Source organism: Triticum urartu, chromosome 7A (assembly GCF_056163025.1).
Source record: "Triticum urartu cultivar PI428250 chromosome 7A, HENAU_Tu73, whole genome shotgun sequence".
Taxonomy (NCBI): Eukaryota; Viridiplantae; Streptophyta; class Magnoliopsida; order Poales; family Poaceae; genus Triticum; species Triticum urartu.
In genome coordinates, this window is record NC_141879.1 from 132,596,914 (window position 1) to 132,624,170 (window position 27,257).

Genomic DNA, 27,257 nt, shown 5'->3' on the forward strand with positions numbered 1-27,257 from the left:
TTGGAGACTTCATATCTCTCAATCCGGGCATTTGCTTGAAATATTAACTTCAACTCCTGGAACATCTCATATGCTCCATGACGTTCAAAACGTCGTTGAAGTCCCGATTCTAAGCCGTAAAGCATGGCACACTGAACTATCGAGTAGTCATCAGCTTTGCTCTGCCAGACGTTCATAACATCTGGTGTTGCTCCAGCAGCAGGCCTGGCACCTAGCGGTGCTTCCAGGACGTAATTCTTCTGAGCAGCAATGAGGATAATCCTCAAGTTACGGACCCAGTCCGTGTAATTGCTACCATCATCTTTCAACTTTGCTTTCTCAAGGAACGCATTAAAATTCAACGGAACAACAGCACGAGCCATCTATCTACAATCAACATAAACAAGCAAGATACTATCAGGGACTAAGTTCATGATAAATTTAAGTTCAATTAATCATATTACTATAGAACTCCCACTTAGATAGACATCCCTCTAATCTTCTAAGTGATTACGTGATCCAAATCAACTAAACCATAACCGATCATCACGTGAGATGGAGTAGTTTTCAATGGTGAACATCGTTTATGTTGATCATATCTACTATATGATTCACGCTCGACCTTTCGGTCTCCGTGTTCCGAGGCCATATCTGCATATGCTAGGCTCGTCAAGTTTAACCTGAGTATTCTGCGTGTGCAAAACTGGCTTGCACCCGTTGTAGATGGACGTAGAGCTTATCACACCCGATCATCACGTGGTGTCTGGGCACGACGAACTTTGGCAACGGTGCATACTCAGGGAGAACACTTCTTGATAATTTAGTGAGAGATCATCTTATAATGCTACCGTCAATCAAAGCAAGATAAGATGCATAAAAGGATAAACATCACATGCAATCAATTTAAGTGATATGATATGGCCATCATCATCTTGTGCTTGTGATCTCCATCTCCGAAGCACCGTCATGATCACCATCGTCACCGGTGCGACACCTTGATCTCCATCGTAGCATCGTTGTCGTCTCGCCAATCTTATGCTTCCACGACTATCACTACCGTTTAGTAATAAAGTAAAGCATTACATCACGATTGCATTGCATACAATAAAGCGACAACCATATGGCTCCTGCCAGTTGCCGATAACTCGGTTACAAAACATGATCATCTCATACAATAGAATTCAGCATCATGCCTTGACCATATCACATCACAACATGCCCTGCAAAAACAAGTTAGACGTCCTCTACTTTGTTGTTGCATGTTTTACGTGGCTGCTACGGGCTTAAGTAAGAACCAATCTCACCTACGCATCAAAACCACAACGATAGTTTGTCAAATAGACTCCGTTTTAACCTTCGCAAGGACCGGGCGTAGCCACACTCGGTTCAACTAAAGTTGGAGAGACAGTCGCCCGCAAGCCATCTATGTGCAAAGCACGTCGAGGGAACCGGTCTCGCGTAAGCGTACGCGTAAGGTTGGTCCGGGTCGTCTCGTCCAACAATACCGCTGAACCAAAGTATGACATGCTGGTAGGCAGTATGACTTGTATCGTCCACAACTCACTTGTGTTCTACTCGTGCATATAACATCAACATAAATAACCTAGGCTCGGATACCACTGTTGGGTTTTGTAGTAATTTCAAAAAATTTCCTACACACACGCAAGATCATGTGATGCATAGCAACGAGGGGGAGAGTGTTGTCTACGTACCCAACGCAGACCGACTACGGAAGCGATGACACGACGTAGAGGAAGTAGTCGTACGTCTTCACGATCCAACCGATCAAGCACCGAAACTACGGCACCTCCGAGTTCGAGCACACGTTCAGCTCGATGACGATCCCCAGACTCCGATCCAGCAAAGTGTCGGGGAAGAGTTTCGTCAGCACGACGGTGTGGTGACGATCTTGATGAACTACAGCAGCAGGGCTTCGCCTAAACTCCGCTACAGTATTATCGAGGTATATGGTGGCAGGGGGCACCGCACACGGCTAAGGAATAGATCACGTGGATCAACTTGTGTGTTTCTGGGGTGCCTCTGCCTCAGTATATAAAGGAGCCAAGGGGGAGGGGGGCGCCGGCCAGGGAGGAGGGCGCAGGAGGAGTCCTACTCCTTCCGGGAGTAGGACTCCCCCCCAATCCTATTCCAACTAGGATTCCCAAGGGGGGAGAGAGAGAGAAGGGGGCCGGCCACCTTCTCCTAGTCCTAATAGGACTAGGGGAGGGGGGAGGTGCGCAGCCACCTTGGGCTGCCCCTTTCTCCTTTCCACTAAGGCCCATGAAGGCCCATATGGCTCCCGGGGGGTTCCGGTAACCTCCCGGTAACCCGGTAAAATCCCGATTTCACCCGGAACACTTCCGATATCCAAATATAGGCTTCCAATATATCAATCTTTACGTCTCGACCATTTCGAGACTCCTCGTCATGTCCGTGATCACATCCGGGACTCCGAACAACCTTCGGTACATCAAAATGCATAAACTCATAATATAACTGTCATTGTAACCTTAAGCGTGCGGACCCTACGGGTTCGAGAACAATGTAGACATGACCGAGACACGTCTCCGGTCAATAACCAATAGCGGGACCTGGATGCCCATATTGGCTCCTACATATTCTACGAAGATCTTTATCGGTCAGACCGCATAACAACATACGTTGTTCCCTTTGTCATCGGTATGTTACTTGCCCGAGATTTGATCGTCGGTATCCAATACCTAGTTCAATCTCGTTACCGGCAAATATCTTTACTCGTTCCGTAATACATCATCTCACAACTAACATATTAGTTGTAATGCTTGCAAGGCTTATGTGATGTGTATTACCGAGAGGGCCCAGAGATACCTCTCCGACAATCGGAGTGACAAATCCTAATCTCGAAATACGCCAACCCAACATCTATCTTTGGAGACACCTGTAATGCTCCTTTATAATCACCCAGTTACGTTGTGACGTTTGGTAGCACCCAAAGTGTTCCTCCGGCAAACGGGAGTTGCATAATCTCATAGTCATAGGAACATGTATAAGTCATGAAGAAAGCAATAGCAACATACTAAACGATCGGGTGCTAAGCTAATGGAATGGGTCATGTCAATCAGATCATTCAACTAATGATGTGACCTCATTAATCAAATAACAACTCATTGTTCATGGTCAGGAAACATAACCATCTTTGATTAACGAGCTAGTCAAGTAGAGGCATACTAGTGACACTTTGTTTGTCTCTGTATTCACACATGTATTATGTTTCCGGTTAATACAATTCTAGCATGAATAATAAACATTTATCATGATTATAAGGAAATAAATAATAACTTTATTATTGCCTCTAGGGCATATTTCCTTCACAAGCATCCCCAAGCTTAATTCCTTCTCGTCCTCGAGTAGATAAATGATAAAAACAGAATTTTTGACATGGAATGCTACTTGGCATAATTTCAATGTAATTCTCTTAATTGTGGTATGAATATTCAGATCCGAAAGATTCAAGACTAAAGTTTAATATTGACATAGAAATAATAATACTTCAAGCATACTAACTAAGCAATTATGTCTCTTCAAAATAACATGGCCAAAGAAAGTTATCCCTACAAAATCATATAGTCTGTCTATGCTCCATCTTCACCACACAAAGTATTCAAATCATGCACAACCCCGATGACAAGCCAAGCAATTGTTTCATACTTTTGGTGTTCTCAAACTTTTTCAATCTTCACGCAATACATGAGCGTGAGCCATGGACATAGCACTATAAGTGGAATAGACTGCTGGTTGTGGAGAAGATAAAAAGGGAGAAGATAGTCTCACATCAACTAGGCGTATCAACGGGCTATGGAGATGCCCATCAATAGATATCAATGTGAGTGAGTAGGGATTGCCATGCAACGGATGCACTAGAGCTATAAGTATATGAAAGCTCAACAAAAAGAAACTAAGTGGGTGTGCATCCAACTTGCTGGCTCACGAAGACCTAGGGCATTTTGAGGAAGCCCATCGTTGGAATATACAAGCCAAGTTCTATAATGAAAAATTCCCACTAGTATATGAAAGTGATAGCACATGAGACTCTCTATCATGAAGATCATGGTGCTACTTTGAAGCACAAGTGTGGAAAAAAGGATAGTAGTATTGCCCCTTTTTATTTATTTACTCTTTTTTGGGCCTTTTTTTATTTGGCCTTTCTTTTTCTTTTTTTATTGGGACAATACTCTATGAATGATGATGATCACACTTCTATTTATTTACAACTCAATGATTACAGCTCGATACTAGAACAAAGTATGACTCTATATGAATGCCTCCGGTGGTGTACCAGGATACCAATGATGCATGAGTGACTTCTATGAAAGAATTATGAACGGTGGCTTTGCCACAACTAAAATGTCAACTACATGATCATGCGAAGCAATATGACAATGATGGAGAGTGTCGTAGTAAACGGAACGGTGGAAAGTTGCATGGTAATATATCTCGGAATGGCTATGGAAATGCCATGATAGGTAGGTATGGTGGCTGTTTTGAGGAAGGTATATGGTGGGTGTATGATACCGGCGAAAGGTGCGCGGTATTAGAGAGGCTAGCAATGGTGGAAGGGTGAGAGTGCGTATAATCCATGGACTCAACATTAGTCATAAAGAACTCACATACTTATTGCAAAAATCTATTAGTTATCGAAGCAAACTACTACGTGCATGCTCCTAGGGGGGTAGATTGGTAGGAAAAGACCATCGCTCGTCCCCGACCGCCACTCATAAGGAGGACAATCAATAAATACGTCATGCTCCACTTCTTAACATAACGGTTCACCATACGTGCATGCTACGGGAATCACAAACTTCAAAACAAGCATTTCTCAAATTCACAACTACTCAACTAGCACGACTATAATATCACCATCTCCATATCTCAAAACAATTATCAAGTTTCAAACTTCTCATAGTATTCAACACACTCATAAGAAAATTTTATTATTAGTCTTGAATGCCTAACATAATTAAAGCAAATTACCATTCTGTTTTGTAGGACTCTCAAAATAATCTAGGTGGATCATGAGAGAACAAAAGTTTCTATAAAACAAATCCACCATCGTGCTCTAAAAGATATAAGTGAAGCACTAGAGCAAAAACTATATAACTCAAAAGATATAAGTGAAGCACATAGAGTGTTCTAACAATTTCCGAATCATGAGTGTCTCTCTCAAAAAGGTGTGTGCAGCAATGATGATTGTGGAAAACTAACAAATAAAGACTCAAATAATACAAGACGCTCCAAGAAAAACACATATCATGTGGTAAACAAAAATATAGCTCCAAGTAAAGTTACCGATAGAAGTAGACGAAAGAGGGGATGCCTTCCGGGGCATCCCCAAACTTTGGCTTTTAGGTGTCCTTAGATTATCTAGGGGGTTCCATGGGCATCCTCAATCTTAGGCTCTTGCCACTTCTTGTTCCCTAATCCATCAAATCTTTACCCAAAACTTGAAAACTTCACAACACAAAACTTAAAGTAGAAAATCTCGTGAGCTCCGTCAGTGAAAGAAAACAAAACATCACTTCAAGGTACTGTAATTAACTCATTATTTATTTATATTGGTGTTAAACCTAATGTATTCTGACTTCTATATGGTTTATAAACTATTTTACTAGCCATATATTCATCAAAATAAGCAAACAACACACGAAAAACTGAATCTGTCAAAAACAGAACAGTCTGTAGTAATCTGTAGCTACCGCAAGATCTGCAACCCCAAAAATTCTAAACTAAATTTCTGGATGTGAGGAATTTATCTATTAATTATATTCAAAAATAATTAACTAAATAGCACTTTCCAAATAAAAATGGCAGCAGTTCTCGTGAGCGCTAAAGTTTTTGTTTTTTACAGCAAGATTAAAAAGACTTTCCCCAAGTCTTCTCAATGGTTCTACTTGGCACAAACACTAATTAAACACAAAAAACACAACCAAAACAGAGGCTAGGTAAATTATTTATTACTAAACAGGAGCAAAAATCAAGGAATAAAAATAAAATTGGGTTGCCTCCCAACAAGCGCTATCGTTTAACGCCCCTAGCTAGGCATAAAAGCGAAGATAGATCTAGGTATTGCCATCTTTGGAAGGCAATTCATAAGTGGCTCTCATAATAGATTCATAAGGTAATTTAATTTTATTTCTAGGGAAGTGTTCCATGCCTTTCCTTAACGTAAATTGGAATCTAATATTCCCTTCCTTCATATCAATAATTGCACCAATCGTTCTAAGGAAAGGTCTACCAAGAATAATTGGACATGAAGGATTGCAATCTATGTCAAGAACAATAAAATTCACGGGCACATAATTCCTATTTGCAACAATAAGGACATCATTAATTCTTCCCATAGGTTTCTTAATAGTGGAATCCGCAAGGTGCAAGTTTAAAGAGCAATCATCAAAATCACGGAAACCTAGCAAATCACACAAAGTCTTTGGAATTGTGGAAACACTAGCACCCAAATCACACAAAGCATAGCATTCATGATCTTTAATCTTAATTTTAATAGTAGGTTCCCACTCATCATAAAGTTTTCTAGGGATGGAAACTTCCAACTCAAGTTTTTCTTCATAAGATTGCATCAAAGCATCAACGATATGTTTGGTAAAGGCTTTATTTTGACTATAAGCATGAGGAGAATTTAGCATGGATTGCAACAAGGAAATACAATCTATCAAAGAGCAATTATCATAATTAAATTCCTTGAAATACAAAATCGTGGGTTCATTAATATTTAAAGTTTTCACTTCTTCAATCCCACTTTTAACAATTTTAGCATCAAGATCTAAAGACTCCGAATTTTTGGAATGCCTTCTAGGTAAAGGTGGATCATATTCAGTCCCATCATTATCAAGATTCATATTACAAAACAAAGATTTAATAGGGGACACATCAATAACTTTTAGATCTTCATCTTTATTATCATGAAAACTAGAAGAACACGCATTTATAAAGCAATCTTTCTTAGCACGCATTCTAGCGGTTCTTTCTTTGCACTCATCAATGGAAATTCTCATGGCTTTGAGAGACTCATTGATATCATGCTTAGGAGGAATAGATCTAAGTTTCAAAGAATCAACATCAAAAGAAATTCTATCAACATTCCTAGCCAACTCATCAATCTTAAGCAATTTTTCTTCAATCAAAGCATTGAAATTCTTTTGCGAGGTAATAAATTATTTAATATTAGATTCAAAATAAGAGGGTATCTTATTAAAATTTCCATAAGAACTGTTGTAGTAGTTACCATAATTATTAGAGTAATTACTAGGGTATGGCCTAGGATTAAAGTTTCCTCTATACGCGTTGTTACCAAAATTATTCCTACCAACAAAATTCGCATCCAAACATTCATTATTATTCTCAATCAAAGTAGACAAAGGCATATCATTAGAATCAGAAGAAACACTTTTATTAGCAAATAATTTCATAAGTTCATCCATCTTTCCACCAAAAACATTAATTTATTCTATCGCATGCACGTTCTTATTAGTAGATCTTTCAGTGTGCCATTGAGAATAATTAACCATAATATTATCTAGGAGTTTAGTAGCCTCTCCTAAAGTGATTTCCATAAAAGTGCCCCACGCGGCCGAATCTAAAAGATTTCTAGAAGAAAAATTCAATCCGGCATAAATTTTTTGTATAATCATCCACAAATTCAAACCATGTGTAGGGCAATTATATATCATTAATTTCATCCTCTCCCAAGCTTGTGCAACATGTTCATGATCAAGTTGCTTAAAATTCATAATATCGTTTCTAAGAGAGATGATCTTAGCGGGAGGAAAATACTTAGAGATAAAAGCATCTTCGCACTTATTCCACGAATCAATACTATTTTTAGGCAAAGACGAAAACCAATCTTTAGCACGATCTCTAAGCGAAAACTGGAATAGCTTCAATTTAACAATATCATTATCCACATCTTTCTTCTTTGCACATCACACAAATCAACGAAGTTGTTTAGATGGGTAGCGGCATCTTCACTAGGAAGGCCGGAAAACGGATCTTTCATGACAAGATTCAGCAAAGCAGCATTAATTTCACAAGATTTAGCATCGGTAAGAGGAGCAATCGGAGTGCTAATAAAATCATTGTTGTTGGTATTGGTAAAGTCACACAATTTGGTATTATCTTGAGCCATCATGACAAGCAAGCAATCCGACACACAAGCAAACAAGAAACGAGCAAAAAGAGGCGAATAGAGAAAGAGAGGGAGGATGGAGAGAGAGAGGGCGAATAAAACGGCAAGGGTGAAGTGGGGGAGAGGAAAATGAGAGCCAAATGGGAAATAATGTAATGTGGGAGATAAGGGTTTGTGATGGGTACTAGGTATGTTGACTTTTGCGTAGACTACCCGGCAACGGCGCCAGAAATCCTTCTTGCTACCTCTTGAGCACTGCATTTGTTTTCCCTTGAAGAGGAAAGGGTGATGCAGCAGAGTAGCGTAAGTATTTCCCTCGGTTTTTTGAGAACCAAGGTATCAATCTAGTAGGAGGCCACGCGCGAGTCCCTCACACCTACACAAACAAATAAACTCTTTGCAACCAACGCGTAAAGGGGTTGTTAATCCCTTCACGGTCACCTACAGAGTGAGATCTGATAGATATGATAAGATAATTTTTTGGTATTTTTATGATAAAGAAGCAAGTAAAATAAATGGCAAAGGAAATAACTAAGTATTGGAAGATTAATATGATGGAAAATAGACCCGAGGGCCATAGGTTTCACTAGAGGCTTCTCTCGAGAGCATAAGTATTACGGTGGGTGAACAAATTACTGTTGAGCAATTGACAGAATTGAGCATAGTTATGAGAATATCTAGGTATGATCATGTATATAGGCATCACGTCCGAGACAAGTAGACCGACTCCTGCCTGCATCTACTACTATTACTCCACACATCGACCGCTATCCAGCATGCATCTAGAGTACTAAGTTCAAGAGAACAGAGTAACGCTTGAAGCAAGATGACATGATGTAGAGGGATAAACTCATGTAATATGATATAAACCCCATCTTGTTATCCTCGATGGCAACAATACAATACGTGCCTTACTGCCCCTACTGTCACTTGGAAAGGACACTGCAAGATTGAACCCAAAGCTAAGCACTTCTCCCATTGCAAGAAAGATCAATCTAGTAGGCCAAACCAAACTGATAATTCGAAGAGACTTGCAAAGATAACCAATCGTACATAAAATAATTCAGAGAAGATTCAAATATTGTTCTTAGATAAACTTGATCATAAACCCACAATTCATCGGTCTCAACAAACACACCGCAAAAGAAGATTACATCGAATAGATCTCCACAAGAGAGGGGGAGAACTTTGTATTGAGATCCAAAAAGAGAGAAGAAGCCATCTAGCTAATAAATATAGACCCATAGGTCTGAAGTAAACTACTCACACGTCATCGGAGAGGCTATGGTGTTGATGTAGAAGCCCTCCGTGATTGATACCCCCTCCGGCGGAGCTCCAAAAAAGGCCCCAAGATGGGATCTCGTGGATACATAAAGTTATGGCTGTGGAATTAGGGTTTTGGCTCCGTATCTAGTAGTTTGGGGGTACGTAGGTATATATAGGAGGAAGTAGTACGTCGGTGGAGCAACGTGGGCCCCATGAGGGTGGAGGGCGTGCCTGGGGGGGTAGGCACGCACCCCTACCTCTTGTCTTCCTGGTTAATTGCTTGACGTAGGGTCCAAGTCCTCTGGATCATGTTCGTTCCAAAAATCACGCTCCCGAAGGTTTCATTTCGTTTGGACTCCGTTTGATATTCTTTTTCCGTGAAACCCTAAAATAGGCAAAAAACAGCAATACTGGGTTGGTCCTCCGGTTAATAGGTTAGTCCCAAAAATAATATAAAAGTGTATAATAAAGCCCAATAATGTCCAAAACAGGATATAATATAGCATGGAACAATCAAAAATTATAGATACATTAGAGACGTATCACCAGCACCACCTTATGGGGTGAGCCTCTTGTTCTTATCTTTTTTATATAAAAATCATGTTCGTGTGATTTAGATATATAATTACTTGTATAATTATCTTACCCGTACATTGTTTGTTATTCATAGTGCCATGGTTTTGATATCCGTCCCCGTCGGCCCTCGTCCGGGTTATGATTCAGATGTGGTATATTTTCTTTGATACCTATTTTGTTGCATTTCGTGTTTATGACAAATTATGCCCATCAAGTTGACATAGATATTTTTATCTAGGAGGTATGTGAACCGGAAATTCCAACCAACCTTATTGTCGAGAGGTTAAACTTAGTTGAATGAGAAAACGAGTATTTGAAAGAAAAATTGAAAAGAATTGAGGGGGATAAGATGGAATTGGAGTTGCATGTTGCCAATGTCGTCGATGATCACAAGATCAAGATGGAGAAAATGCGCTTGAAGATTAGAAAGATTAGAAAATATGCCATTGGTAGTGAGGCTTGGTATCGTTATGATGTTGGATCAATTGTTACCTTATTTGCGATCTTGATCGCATTTGTTGTTGTATTTAAATTCTTTAGCTAGAGAGTTATTTGTATGTTTGCTTTATGAGAATAAGTATTGTTTGAACTTTATGTATGAACTTGTATTAATTGGTCTATTCGGTGTTGTGTAATGAAGATGAGCCGACAATGGATGTACGATGACCGATGCTCTCCCCAGTTCGTTGACGGCGTGCATACTTTTCTGATTGTGGCTCAGGCAAACAAGCGGGCAGATGGTTTTATGCCTTGTCCATGTGCTGGATGTAAGAATGGTCACAATTACTCTAACTCAAGAACCATTAATGTCCACTTGTTTGAGTCTGATTTCATGCCCCACTATATTGTTTGGACCAAGCATGGAGAAAGAGGGGTTATGATGGAATAAAATGAAGAAGAAGAGGACGACGATAGCTATCCTGGCCATGGGTTCCCTGAATACGATGATACAACAATGGGGGGAAGAAGCTGAGCCGGCAATGCGGGAAGAAGCTGAACAAGAGGCATCAGATGAGCCAACTGATGATCTAGGTTGGGCCATTGCCGATGCAGAGAGAAACTGCGCAAGTGCAAAGGAGAAGAAGAAGTCGCAGCGCATGTTAGAGGATCACAATAAATTGTTGTACCCAAACTACGAAACTCACAATAAAAAGATGGGCACCACACTGGAATTACTTCAATGGAAGGTAGAGAATGGTGTATCTGACAAGGCACTTGAAATGTTGCTGGTAAAGTTAAAGAAGATGCTTCCGAAGGACAACGAATTGCCCGAGAGTACGTACGAAGCAAAGAAGGTTTTATGCCCTCTAGGGTTAGAGGTGCAGAAGATACATGCATGCCCTAATGACTGCATCCTCTACTGCAGTGAGTACATGGATTTGAACGCGTGCCCGGTATGCGGTGCATTGGGCTATAAGATCAGCCGCGACGACCCTAGTGATGTCAAGGGAGAGCGCCCCAGGAAGAAGATTCCTGCTAAGATGATGTGGTATGCTCCTATAATACCATGGTTGAAACGTTTGTTCCTAAACAAAGAGCATGCCAAGGCGATGCGATGGAACAGAGAAGACTGTAAGAAAGACGGAAAGTTGAGAGTACCCGCTGATGGGTCACAGTGGATAAAAATAGAGAGGAAGTACAGGAAGGAGTTTGCAGGTGACGCAAGGAACGTATGGTTTGGTCTAAGCGCAGATGGCATTAATATTTTTGGGGAGCAGAGCAGCAACCATAGCACCTGGACTGTGACTCTATGTTTATATAACCTTCCTAATTGGTTGTGCATGAAGCGGAAGTTCATTATGATACCAGTGCTCATCCAAGGCCCTAAGCAACCCGGGAACGACATTGATGTGTACCTAATGCCATTAGTTGAAGAAATCTTATAGCTATGGAATGGAACAGGTGTACGTGCGTGGGATGAGCACAGACAAGAAGAATTTGACCTAAATGCGTTGATGTTCATGACCATCAATGTTTGGCCTGCTCTTAGCAATCTTTTAGGATAGACAAACAAGGGATATCGCGCATGCATGCACTGCTTGGATGATACCGACAGTATATATTTGGATAATTGTAGGAAGAATGTGTACCTGGGACATCATCGATTTCTTCCGAGCAGGTATCCCGTAAGAAAGAAAGGCAAGCATTTCAAAGGTGAGGCGAATCACCGGACGAAGCCTCGCCACCGTACTGGTGCTGATGTACATGATATGGTCAAGGATTTGAAGGTAATCTTTGGAAAGGGTCCTGGCGGACAACCTATTACGAATGACGCTGACGGACGCACACCCATGTGAAAGAAGAAATCTATATTTTGGGACCTGCCCTATTGGAAAGACCTAGAGGTCCGCTCCGCAATCGACATGATGCACGTGACAAAGAATCTTTGCATGACCCTTCTTGGCTTCTTGGGCATGTATGGGAAGATAAAAGGTACACCAGATGTACGGGAGGACCAGAAACGTATGCACGGAAAAGACGGCATACATCAGGGTCATGCCAGCTACGCTCTTACCAAAGAAGAGAAGGAAATCTTCTTTGAATGCCTGCTCAGTATGAAGGTACCGTCTGGCTTCTCGTCTAATATAAAGGGAATAATAAATATGGTAGAGATAAAGTTCCAGAACCTAAAGTCTCATGACTGCCACGTGATTATGATGCAACTGCTTCCGGTTGCATTAAGAGGGCTTCTATCGGAAAATGTTCGATTAGCCATTGTGAAGCTATGTGCATTCCTCAATGCAATCTCTCAAAAGATAATCGATCCAGAAATCATACCAAGGTTAGAGAATGATTTGGTGCAATGTCTTATCAGTTTCAAGTTGGTGTTCCCACCATCTTCTTCAACATCATGACGCACGTCCTAGTTCACCTATGCAAAGAGATTATCGTTTCGGGTCCTGTATTTCTACACAATATGTTCCCCTTTGAGAGTTCCATGGGAGTCTTAAAGAAATATGTTCATAACCGTGCTAGGCCAGAAGGAAGCATCTCCAAGGGCCATGAAAATGAGGAGGTCATTGAGTTTTGTATTGACTTTATTCCTGACCTTAAGCCGATTGGTGTTCTTGAATCGCGGCATAAGGGCAGAGTGGATGGAAAAGGCACGCTAGGAGGGGATCAAATAATATGTATGGACGGGCATTATCTCACTCAAGCACACAACACAGTTCTACAGAATTCCGCCTTGGTGGCTCCATATATGGAGGAACACACGAATTTTCTACGCTCCAAACACCCGGAGCAGTCTGACGACTGGATTACACGTGAACAAACGGGGACTTTCGCTGGTTGGTTGCAGACATGTGCCATGCATGATGCTGCTATTGAAGATGACATGTACTTGTTGTCCCGGTTACCATCTTAGAATATAATGACTTTCAAAGGGTATGAGATAAATGGGAATACATTTTACACGATCTCCCAAGATAAGAAGGAGCACCAACCAAAACAGTGGTGTCCGCTTTGATGCAGCAACCAAGACGGGAAAGGAAACATATTATGGTTATATAGAGGACATATGGAAACTTGACTATGGACGTGGTTTGAAGGTCCCTTTGTTTCGGTGCAAATGGGTCGATATGACACGAGGCGGGGTAATGGAAGACCCGTAGTATGGAATGACAACAGTGGATCTCAACAACCTTGCGTATGCGGACGAACCATTCGTCCTAGCCAATAATGTGGCGCAGGTTTTCTATGTGAAGGACATGTCTACCAAGCTGAGAAAAGGAAAATATAAGGAAGCGAATGCATCATACGATGAGCAAAAGCGCCACATAGTTCTTTCAGGGAAAAGAAAGATCGTGGGAGTGGATGATAAGACAGACTTGTCAGAAGATTATGAAAAGTTTGATGAAATTGCTCCATTCACAGTGAATATTGACCCGAGCATCCAGTTAAATGATGAAGATTGTCCATGGTTACGGCGCAAAGGGACACACGTGAAGAAAAAGTTTCACACCCAAAGATCCCACTCTAGGATATGATCGGCTTCACTGTCATCACTTTCTTCTCAAGTGAGTTTTCGGACTTATATATCTGGAAAGTCCCGCTTTGAACAAACCGGAGGGAATCTTTGTAATAGTTAGGGTACTTATGTGTTTTGGCATTTGAAAGGCGAAGAAATTTTATGTGCAAACAAATTTTTTCATGCATTTACTGATTTTTTCAGCTAAATTACCCTGCAATTGAAAACATTTCAAATGAACTCTGAAAATGTTGAAAGTTAGCATGGTATCATAATTTCACCCACATATCATGTGCAAAAAAGTAGAGAGTGTTACAGCAAAAACTGGATGCACTATGTGTACAAAATGGACAATCTCTTTCGAAGTATCTGGGTTTCGGACGAAAACTCATCTGTTACAAAGACATTTCATTTTTTAAATAACCTAAGTATTACCAAATTGAATTTAATGATAAAACACACTAATATTGAACATAATAAAAGAATCACTAAAAAATCAATTTTTAAAGTTAAGTTATTCACAAACTAGTGATTCACACAAATTTCAAATTAATCAAATTTAAATTATTCAAATTTGAAAACTACTGGCACTAATAGAAACTTTGTAATTTTTTGAACCTAAAGAAAAAATATTCACAAATAAATTCTAAATACAGCAAAAACAACTCGGAAAAAAATAAAAGAAAATGAATAAAGCAGAAAAACTAAATAAAAGAGCTCACCTACTAGGCCACAGCGGCCTGTATACGACTAGAAACCCAACCTCGAGTTGCGCCAGGATGCAGGCCCGCCATCCCAGTAGGCCCAACAGGGCATCGCAGCAGAGGTAGGCCTAGAAGGCCTGCTTTAGAGAGGAGCTCGAGATAGCAACGGTGGCGGGGCTTATAAGCAGGTGCGAGCGCCCCTCGGCTAGCGAGGTGGGACTAAACTTCAGCGCCCCTCGCCTGGCAGCGCACGACCTTTAGTACCGGGTGGTGACTCCAACCGGTACTAAAGGGGTGGTCTTTAGTATCGGTTGGAGCCAAAACAGGTCTTTAATACCGGTTGGTGGCTCCAACCGGTACTAAAGGTGCTTCCTATATGAGAAACACTTCAAACAAATTCAGTTTCTCATCTCCCACTTCTCTCTGCTTTGACATCGCGATGCCGCCCCGTCACGCGTCGTCGCCGCCCCTGTCGCGCCGTCCCCGTCGACTCCGCGCCGCTCCTGTCCTCGTCGCGTCGTCCCCATCGACTCCGCACCACCCCCGTCGCCGGCCCATCCCCATTGCCGCACCGGCCCATCGCCGTCCCCTCGCTTCGCCGTTGCCTTGGACCTCGCCTCGCCATCCTGGTCACCTGGACCTCGCCGTCGCTGTCGTCTCGACCTCGCCCGCGCTTGGAGCCCCTCTCCTGTTGGGGAACGTAGTAATTTCAAAAATTTACCTACGCACACACAAGATCATGGTGATGCATAGCAACAAGAGGGGAGAGTGTTGTCCACGTACCCTCATAGATCGAAAGCAGAAGCGTTAGCACAACGCGGTTGATGTAGTCGAACGTCTTCATGATCCGACTGATCCAAGTACCGAACGCACGGCACCTCCGAGTTCAGCACACATTCAGCTCGATGACGTCCCGCGAACTCCGATCCAGCAGAGCTTCACGGGAGAGTTCCGTCAGCACGACGGCGTGGTGATAGCGATGATGTTGCTACCGACGCAGGGCTTCGCCTAAGCACCGCTACGATATGACCAAGGTGGAATAGGGTGGAGGGGGGCACCGCACACGGCTGGAAGAGATCAACTGACCAACTTGTGTGTCTAGAGGTGCCCCCCTGCCCCTGTATATAAAGGAGCAAGGGGGAGGCCGGCCGGCCCTCTATGGGCGCGCCAGGAGGAGGAGTCCTCCTCCTAGTAGGAGTAGGACTCCCCTTTCCTACTCCTACTAGGAGGAGGAAAGGAAGGAGGAGAAGGAGAAGGAAGGAGAAGGAGGAAAAGGAGGAAAGGGGGGCCGGCCCCCTAGTCCTATTTGGTTTGGGCTAGGGGGGCGCGCGCCCTGCCTCCTCTCTTCCACCACTTGGCCCATGAGGCCCATTACTTCTTCCTTGTATTCCCGTAACTCCCCGGTACCCCCGAAAATACCCGAATCACTCGGAACCTTTCCGATGTCCGAATATAGTCATCCAATATATCGATCTTTATGTCTCGACCATTTCGAGACTCCCCGTCATGTCCCCGATCTCATCCGGGACTCCGAACTACCTTCGGTACATCAAATCACATAAACTAATAATACAATCGTCACCGAAACTTTAAGCGTGCTGACCCTACGGGTTCGAGAACTATGTAGACATGACCGAGACATGTCTCCGGTCAATAACCAATAGCGGAACCTGGATGCTCATATTGGCTCTCACATATTCTACGAAGATCTTTATCGGTCAGACCGCATAACAACATACGTTGTTACCTTTGTCATCGGTATGTTACTTGCCCGAGATTCGATCGTCGGTATCTCAATACGTAGTTCAATCTCGTTACCGGCAAGTCTCTTTACTCGTTTCGTAATACATCATCCCACAACTAATTTATTAGTTGCAATGCTTGCAAGGCTTAAGTGATGTGCATTACCGAGAGGGCCTAGAGATACCTCTCCGACAATCGGAGTGACAAATCCTAATCTCGAAATACGCCAACCCAACAAGTACCTTCGGAGACACCTGTAGAGCACCTTTATAATCACCCAGTTACGCTGCGACAGTTGGTAGCACACAAAGTGTTCCTCCGGTAAACGGGAGTTGCATAATCTCATAGTCAAAGGAACATGTATAAGTTATGAAGAAAGCAATAGCAACAAACTCATGACTATGGCTAGGAAACATAACCATCTTCGATTCTAACTCCTAATGAAGATCAAGTGCTAAGCTAATGGAATGGGTCAAGTCAATCACATCATTCTCCTAATGATGTGATCCCCTTAATCAAATGACAACTCATGACTATGGCTAGGAAACATAACCATCTTCGATTAACGAGCTAGTCAAGTAGAGGCATACTAGTGACACTCTGTTTGTCTATGTATTCACACATGTATTATGTTTCCGTTTAATACAATTCTAGCATGAATAATAAACATTTATCATGATATAAGGAAATAAATAATAACTTTATTATTGCCTCTAGGGAATATTTCCTTCAGTCTCCCACTTGCACTAGAGTCAATAATCTAGATTACACAGTAATGATTCTAACACCCATGGAGCCTTGGTGCTGATCATGTTTTGCTCGTGGAAGAGGCTTAGTCAGCGGGTCTGCAACATTCAGATCCGTATATATCTTGCAAATTTCTGTGTCTCCCACTTGGACTAAATCCCGAATGGAATTGAAGCGTCTCTTGATGTGCTTGGTTCTCTTGTGAAATCTGGATTCCTTCGCCAAGGCAATTGCACCAGTATTGTCACAAAAGATTTTCATTGGACCCGATGCACTAGGTATGACACCTAGATCGGATATGAACTCCTTCATCCAGACTCCTTCATTTGCTGCTTCCGAAGCAACTATGTACTCTGCTTCACATGTAGATCCCGCCACGATGCTTTGTTTAGAACTGCACCAACTGACAGCTCCACCGTTCAATATAAATACGTATCCGGTTTGCGATTTAGAATCGTTCAGATCAGTGTCAAAGCTTGCATCAACGTAACCATTTACGATGAGCTCTTTGTCACCTCCATATATGAGAAACATATGCTTAGTCCTTTTCAGGTACTTTAGGATGTTCTTGACCGATGTCCAGTGATCCACTCCAGGATTACTTTGGTACCTCCCTGCTAGACTTATGGCAAGGCACACATCAGGTCTGGTACACAGCATTGCATACATGATAGAGCCTATGGCTGAAGCATAGGGAACATCTTTCATTTTCTCTCTATCTCCTGCGGTGGTCGGACATTGAGTCTTACTCAACTTCAGAACTTGTAATACAGGCAAGAACCCTTTCTTTGCCTGGTCCATTTTGAACTTCTTCAAAACTTTGTCAAGGTATGTGCTTTGTGAAAGTCCAATTAAGCGTCTTGATCTATCTCTATAGATCTTAATGCCCAATATGTAAGCAGCTTCACCGAGGTCTTTCATTGAAAAACTCTTATTCAAATATCCCTTTATGCTATCCAGAAATTCTATATCATTTCCAATCAATAATATGTCATCCACATATAATATCAGAAATGCTATAGAGCTTCCACTCACTTTCTTGTAAATACGGGCTTCTCCAAAAGTCTGTACAAAACCAAATGCTTTGATCACAATATCAAAGCGTTTATTCCAACTCCGAGAAGCTTGCACCAGTCCATAAATGGATCGCTGGAGCTTGCACACTTTGTTAGCTCACTTTGGATCGACAAAACCTTCTGGTTGCATCATATACAACTCTTCTTCCAGAAATCCATTCAGGAATGCAGTTTTAACATCCATTTGCCAAATTTCATAATCATAAAATGCAGCAACTGCTAACATGATTCGGACAGACTTAAGCATCGCTACGGGTGAGAAGGTCTCATCGTAGCCAATCCCTTGAACTTGTCGAAAACCTTTTGCAACAAGTCGAGCTTTGTAGACAGTAACATTACCGTCAGCGTCAGTCTTCTTCTTGAAGATCCATTTATTCTCAATTGCTTGCCGATCAATGGGCAAGACAACCAAAGTCCACACTTTGTTCTCATACATGGATCCCATCTCAGATTTCATGGCTTCTAGCCATTTTGCGAAATCTGGGCTCACCATCGCTTCTTCATAGTTCGTAGGTTCATCATGATCTAGTAGCATGACTTCCAGAATAGGATTACCATACCACTCTGGTGCGGATCTTATTCTGGTTGATCTACGAGGTTCGGTAGTAACTTGATCTAAAGATTCATGATCATTATCATTAGCTTCCTCACTAATTGGTGTAAGTGTCACAGAAACCGGTTTCTGTGATGTACTACTTTCCAATAAGGGAGCAGGTACAGTTACCTCATCAAGTTCTAATTTCCTCCCACTCACTTCTTTCGAGAGAAACTCCTTCTCTAGAAAGGATCCATTCTTAGCAACGAAAGTCTTGCCTTCGGATCTGTGATAGAAAGTGTACCCAACAGTTTCCTTTGGGTATCCTATGAAGACACATTTCTCCGATTTGGGTTCGAGCTTATCAGGTTGAAGCTTTTTTACATAAGCATCGCAGCCCCAAACTTTCAGAAACGACAACTTTGGTTTCTTGCCAAACCACAGTTCATAAGGCGCCGTCTCAACGGATTTCGATGGTGCCCTATTTAACGTGAATGCAGCCATCTCTAAAGCATAACCCCAAAATGATAGCGGTAAATCTATAAGAGACATCATAGATCGCACCATATCTAGTAAAGTATGATTATGACATTCGGACACACCATTACGCTGTGGTGTTCCGGGTGGCGTGAGTTGCGAAACTATTCCGTATTGTTCAAATGTAGACCAAACTCGTAACTCAAATATTCTCCTCCACGATCAGATCGTAGAAACTTTATTTCTTGTTACGATGATTTTCAACTTCACTCTGAAATTCTTTGAACTTTTCAAATGTTTCAGACTTATGTTTCATCAAATAGATATACCCATATCAGCTTAAATCATCTGTGAAGGTGAGAAAATAACGATATCCGCCATGAGCCTCAATATTCATCGGACCACATACATCTGTATGTATGATTTCCAACAAATCCATTGCTCTCTCCATAGTACCGGAGAACAGCGTTTTTGTCATCTTGCCCATGAGGCACGGTTCGCAAGTACCAAGTGATTCATAATCAAGTGATTCCAAAAGTCCATCAGTATGGAGTTTCTTTATGCGCTTTACACTGATATGACCTAAACGGCAGTGCCACAAATAAGTTACACTATCATTATCAACTCTGCATATTTTGGTTTCAACATTATGAATATGTGTATCACTACTATCGAGATTCATCAAAAATAGACCACTCTTCAAGGGTGCATGACCATAAAAGATATTACTCATATAAATAGAACAACCATTATTGTCTGATTTAAATGAATAACCGTCTCGCATCAAACAAGATCCAGATATAATGTTCATGCTCAACGCTGGCACCAAATAACAATTATTTAGGTCTAAAACTAATCCTGAAGGTAGATGTAGAGGTAGCGTGCCGACCGCGATCACATCGACTTTGGAACCATTTCCCACGCGCATCGTCACCTCGTCCTTTGCCAGTGTTCGCTTAATCCGTAGTCCCTGTTTCGAGTTGCAAATGTTAGCAACAGAACCAGTATCAAATACCCAGGTGCTACTGTGAGCTCTAGTAAGGTACACATCAATAACATGTATATCACATATACCTTTGTTCACCTCTCCATCCTTCTTATCCGCCAAATACTTGGGGCAGTTCGGCTTCCAGTGTCCAGTCTGCTTGCAGTAGAAGCACTCAGTTTCAGGCTTAGGTCCAGATTTGGGTTTCTTCTCCTGAGCAGTAACTTGCTTAATGTTCTTCTTGAAGTTCCCCTTCTTCTCCCCTTTGCCCTTTTTCTTGAAACTGGCGGTCTTGTTGACCATCAACACTTGATGCTCCTTCTTGATTTCTACCTTCGCAGCCTTTAGAATTGCGAAGAGCTCGGGAATTGTCTTATCCATCCCTTGCATGTTATAGTTCATCAGGAAGCTCTTGTAGCTTGGTGGCAGTGATTGAAGAACTCTGTCAATGACACTATCAACAGGAAGATTAACTCGCAGTTGAGTCAAGTGATTATGATACCCAGACATTTTGACTATATGTTCACTGACAGAACTATTCTCCTCCATCTTGCAGCTATAGAATTTATTGGAGACTTCATATCTCTCAATCCGGACATTTGCTTGAAATATTAACTTCAACTCCTGGAACATCTCATATGCTCCATGACGTTCAAAACATCGTTGAAGTCCTGATTCTAAGCCGTAAAGCTTGGCACACTGAACTATCGAGTAGTCATCAGCTTTGTTCTGCCAGACGTTCATAACATCTGGTGTTGCTCCAGCAGCAGGCCTGGCACATAGCGGTGCTTCCAGGATGTAATTCTTCTGTGCAGCAATGAGGATAATCCTCAAGTTACGGACCCAGTCCGTGTATTTGCTACCATCATCTTTCAACTTTGCTTTCTCAAGGAACGCATTAAAATTCAACGGAACAACAGCACGGGCCATCTATCTACAATCAAACATAGACAATCAAGAGACTATCAGGTACTAAGTTCATGATAAATTTAAGTTAAATTAATCATATTACTTAAGAACTCCCACTTAGAAAGACATCCCTCTAATCTTCTAAGTGATCACGTGATCCAAATCAACTAAACCATAACCGATCATCACGTGAAATGGAGTAGCTTTCAATGGTGAACATCAATATGTTGATCATATCTACTATATGATTCATGCTCGACCTTTCGGTCTCAGTGTTCCGAGGCCATATCTGCATATGATAGGCTCGTCAAGTTTAACCTGAGTATTCTGCGTGTGCAAAACTGGCTTGCACCCGTTGTAGATGGACGTAGAGTTTAGAACACCCGATCATCACGTGGTATCTGGGCACGACGAACTTTGGCAACGGTGCATACTCAGGGAGAACACTTTTATCTTGAAATTTAGTGAGAGATCATCTTATAATGCTACTGTCAATCAAAGCAAGATAAGATGCATAAAAGATAAACATCACATGCAATCAATATAAGTGATATGATATGGCCATCATCATCTTGTGCTTGTGATCTCCATCTCCGAAGCACCGTCATGATCACCATCGTCACCGGCGCGACACCTTGATCACCATCGTAGCATCGTTGTCGTCTCGCCAATCTTATGCTTCCACGACTATCGCTAGCGCTTAGTGATAAAGTGAAGTATTACAGCGCAATTGCATTGCATACAATAAAGCGACAACCATATGGCTCCTGCCAGTTGCCGATAACTCGGTTACAAAACATGATCATCTCATACAATAAAATTTAGCATCATGTCTTGACCATATCACATCACAACATGCCCTGCAAAAACAAGTTAGACGTCCTCTACTTTGTTGTTGCAAGTTTTACGTGGCTGCTATGGGCTTAGCAAGAACCGTTCTTACCTACGCATCAAAACCACAATGATAGTTTGTCAAGTTGGTGCTGTTTTAACCTTCGCAAGGACCGGGCGTAGCCACACTTGGTTCAACTAAAGTTGGAGAAACTGACACCCGCTAGCCACCTGTGTGCAAAGCACGTCGGTAGAACCAGTCTCGCGTAAGCGTACGCGTAATGTCGGTTCGGGCCGCTTCATCCAACAATACCGCCGAACCAAAGTATGACATGCTGGTAAGCAGTATGACTTATATCGCCCACAACTCACTTGTGTTCTACTCGTGCACAACATCAACGCATAAAACCTAGGCTCTGATACCACTGTTGGGAAACGTGGTAATTTCAAAAATTTACCTACGCACACGCAAGATCATGGTGATGCATAGCAACGAGAGGGGAGACTATTGTCCATGTACCCTCGTAGACCGAAAGCGGAAGCGTTAGCACAACATGGTTGATGTAGTCGAACGTCTTCACGATCTGACCGATCCAAGTACTGAATGCACGGCACCTCCGAGTTCAGCACACGTTTAGCTCGATGACGTCCCGCGAACTCCGATCCAGCAGAGCTTCACGGGAAAGTTCCGTCAGCACGATGGCGTGGTGACAGTGATGATGTTGCTACCGACGCAGGGCTTCGCCTAAGCATCGCTACGATATGACCGAGGTTGAATATGGTGGAGGGGGGCACCGCACACGGCTGGGAGAGATCAACTGATCAACTTGTGTGTCTAGAGGTGCCCCCCTGCCCCTGTATATAAAGGAGCTGTTGGGGATCGTAGCAGAAATTTCAAATTTTCTACGCATCACCAAGATCAATCTATGGAGTAATCTAGCAACAAGGGGAAGGGGAGTGCATCTACATACCCTTGTAGATTGATAAGCGGAAGCGTTCAAGTGAACGGGGTTGATGGAGTCGTACTCGTCGTGATCCAAATCACCGATGATCCTAGCGCCGAACGGATGGCACCTCCGCGTTCAACACACGTACGGAACGGAGACATCTCCCACGCCTTGATCCAGCAAGGAGGAGGGAGAGGTTGAGGAAGAGAGTCCAACAGTAGCATGATGGCGTGGTGGTGATGGAGTGGCAGTTCTCCGGCAGGGCTTCGCCAAGCTCACGCAGAGGAGGAGAGGTATTGGAGGGGAGGGGCTGCGCCAGGTTCAAGGGTGTGGCCGCCCTCCCACCCCTCCACTATTTATAGGTGGGGAGAGAGGGGGGCGGCCCCCTTTAGATCCCATCTAAGGTTGGGGGCGGCGGCCAAGGGGGGAGGAGTGCCTCCCAAGTCAAGTGGAGGCCCTCCCCCTTAGGGTTTCCCCTCTCCCATGCGCATGGGCCTTGGGGGGCTGGTGCCCTTGGCCCATTAAGGTTAGGGCGCCCTCCTACAGCCCATGCTACTGTATTAGATGTGGTGGAACATTTTCTGGACCTCCGGACCCCTCCAGAATCCTCCGGAACATTCCGGAAGCTTCCCGGTACAATACCAGAAAAAATCGAACTTTTCCTGGAACCCGAACAACAACTTTCCATATATAAATCTTTACCTCTGGAGCATTCCGGAACTCCTCGTGACGTCTGGGATCTCATCCGGGACTCCGAACAACATTCGGTAATCACATACAAGTCTTCCTAATAACCCTAGCGTCATCGAACCTTAAGTGTGTAGACCCTACGGGTTCGGGAACCATGCAGACATGACCGAGACAACTCTCCGGCCAATAACCAACAGCGGGATCTGGATACCCATGTTGGCTCCCACATGTTCCACGATGATCTCATCGGATGAACCACGATGTCGAGGATTCAATCAATCCCGTATTCAATTCCCTTTGTCCAGCGGTATTGTACTTGCCCGAGATTCGATCATCGATATCCCGATACCTTGTTCAATCTCGTTACTGGCAAGTCTCTTTACTCGTTCCATAACACATCATCCCATGATCAACTCCTTGGTCACATTGTGCACATTATGATGATGTCCTACCGAGTGGGCCCAGAGATACCTCTCCGTTACACGGAGTGACAAATCTCAGTCTCGATTCGTGCCAACCCAATAGACACTTTCGGAGATACCTGTAGTGAACCTTTATAGCCACCCAGTTACGTTGTGACGTTTGGCACACCCAAAGCACTCCTACGGTATCCGGGAGTTGCACAATCTCATGGTCTAAGGAAATGATACTTGACATTAGAAAAGCTTTAGCAAACGAACTACACGATCTTGTGCTAGGCTTAGGATTGGGTCTTGTCCATCACATCATTCTCCTAATGATGTGATCCCGTTATCAACGACATCCAATGTCCATGGTCAGGAAACTATAACCATCTATTGATCAACGAGCTAGTCAACTAGAGGCTTACTAGGGACATGGTGTTGTCTATGTATCCACACATGTATCTGAGTTTCCGATCAATACAATTCTAGCATGGATAATAAACGATTATCATGAACAAGGAAATATAATAATAACCAATTTATTATTGCCTCTAGGGCATATTTCCAACAGTCTCCCACTTGCACTCGAGTCAATAATCTAGTTCACATCGCCATGTGATTAACACTCACAGGTCATATCGCCATGTGACCAATATCCAAAGAGTTTACTAGATTCACTAATCTAGTTCACATCACTATGTGATTAATACTCAATGAGTTCTGGGTTTGTTCATGTTATGCTTGTGATTAACACTCACAGGTCATATCGCCATGTGACCAATATCCAAAGAGTTTACTAGATTCACTAATCTAGTTCACATCACTATGTGATTAATACTCAATGAGTTCTGGGTTTGTTCATGTTATGCTTGTGAGAGAGGTTGTAGTCAACGGGTCTTGCCATATTCAGACCCCTATGTATTTCGCAAAACTTTATGTCATATCGTAGATGCTGCTACCACGTTCCACTTGGAGCTATTCCAAATTGTTGCTCCATTATACGTATCCGGTATCTCTACTCAGAGCTATCCGGATAGGTGTTAAGCTTGCATCGACGTAACTCTTTACGTCGAACTCTTTATCACCTCCATAACCGAGAAACATTTCCTTATTCCTCTAAGGACAATTTTGACCGCTATCTGGTGATCCAGTCCTAGATCACCTTTGTACCCTCTTGCCAGACATGTGTCAAGGTACACATCAGGTGCGGTACTCAGCATGGCATACCGTATAGAGCCTATGACAAAAGCATAGGGGACGACCTTCGTCCATCCTCTTTCTTCTGCCGTGGTCAATCTTTGAGTCTTACTCAACTTCACACCTTACAACTCAGGTAAGAACCCCTTCTTTGACTGATCTATTTTGAACTCTTTCAAAAACATGTCAAGGTGTGCGTTCTTTGAAAGTATCATTAGGCGTTTTGATCTATCTCTATAGATCTTGATGCCCAATATGTAAGCAGCTTTATCCAGGTCTTCCTTTGAAAATCACTCTTAAAACAACCGTTTATGCTTTCCAGAAATTCTACATCATTTCGAATCAACAATATGTCATCCACTTATACTTATCAGAAGTGTTGTAGTGCTCCCACTCACTTTCTTGTAAATACAAGTTTCTAGCAAACATTGTATAAACCTAAAAGCTTTGCTCACTCCATCAAAACATATATTCCGATTCCGAGATGCTTCCTCTAGTCCATAGAAGGATTGCTGGAGCCAGCATACCTTTTAGCATCCTTAGGATCGACAAAACCTTTTATTGTATCACATACATCTTTTCTTATGAAAACTGGTAAGAAAACTTGTTTTGACATCCATCTATAAGATTTCATAATCAAAAAATACAACTAATGCTAACATGATTCCGACGGACTTAAGCATCGCTACGGGTGAGAAATTCTCATCGTAGTCAACTCCTTGAACTTGTGAAAAGACTCTTTCCCACAAGTCGAGCTTCATAGACGGTAACATTACCGCCCATGTCTGTCTTCTTCTTAAAGATCCATTTATCTCAATGGCTTGCCGATCATCGGGCAAGTCCACCAAAGTCCATACTTTGTTCTGATATATGGATCCTATCTCGGATTTCATGGCTTCTAACCATTTGTCGAAATACGGGCCCACCATCGCTTCTCCATAGCTCGTAGGTTCATTGTTGTCTAAGACAGGATTACCGTACCACTTAGGAGTAGTACATATCCTTGTCGACCTACGAGGTTCGATAGCAACTTGATCCGAAGCTTCATGATCACTATCGTTAACTTCCTATTCAACAGACGTAGGCGCCATAGAAAACATCTTTCTGTGTTGCATCACTCTCTGGTTGAAGTAAAGGTTCGACAACCTCATCAAGTTCTATCTTCCTCCCACTCAATTCTTTCGAGAGAAACTCCTTCTCGAGAAAGGACCCGTTCTTAGCGACAAACAATTTTCCCTCGGATCTGAAATAGAAGGTGTACCCAACTGTCACCTTTGGGTATCCTATGAAGATGTGTTTGTCCGCTTTGAGTTCGAGCTTCTCCGGCTGAAGCCTTAAGCATCGCAGCCCCAAACATTAAGAAACGACAATTTTTGGTTTCTTGCCAAACCAATGTTCGACGTCGTCTCAACGGACTTAGATGGTGCCCTATCTAAAGTGAATGCAGCTGTCTCTAACGCATAACCTCAAAATGAAAACAGTAGATCGGCAAGAGACATCATAGATCGCACCATATCTCATAGGGTTCGATTACGACGTTCAGACACACCATTACCCTGTGGTGTTTCAGGTGGCTTCAATTGTGAAACAATTCCACAGTGTCTTAAGTGTTTGCCAAACTCATAACTCGGAAATTCTCATTGATCAGATCGTAGGAATTTGATCTTCTTGTTATGATGATTCTTAACTTCACTCTGAAATCGCTTGAACTTTTCAAACGTTTCAGACTTGTGCTTCATTAAGTAAATATACCTATATCTACTCAAATTGTCAATGAAGATGAGAAAATAGCGATGTCCACCGCACGCTTCAATTTCTCATTGGATCACACGCATCAGCATGTATGATTTCCAACAAGTCACTTGCCGATTTCATTGTACCTGAAAACGGGGTCTTAGTCATCCTGCCCATGAAGCATGGCTCGCATGTATCAAGCGATTCAAAATCAAGTGACTCCAAACATCCATCGACATGGAGTTTCTTCATGCATCTTACGCCAATATGACCTAAGCGGCAGTGCCACAAGAAAGTGGTACTATCATTAC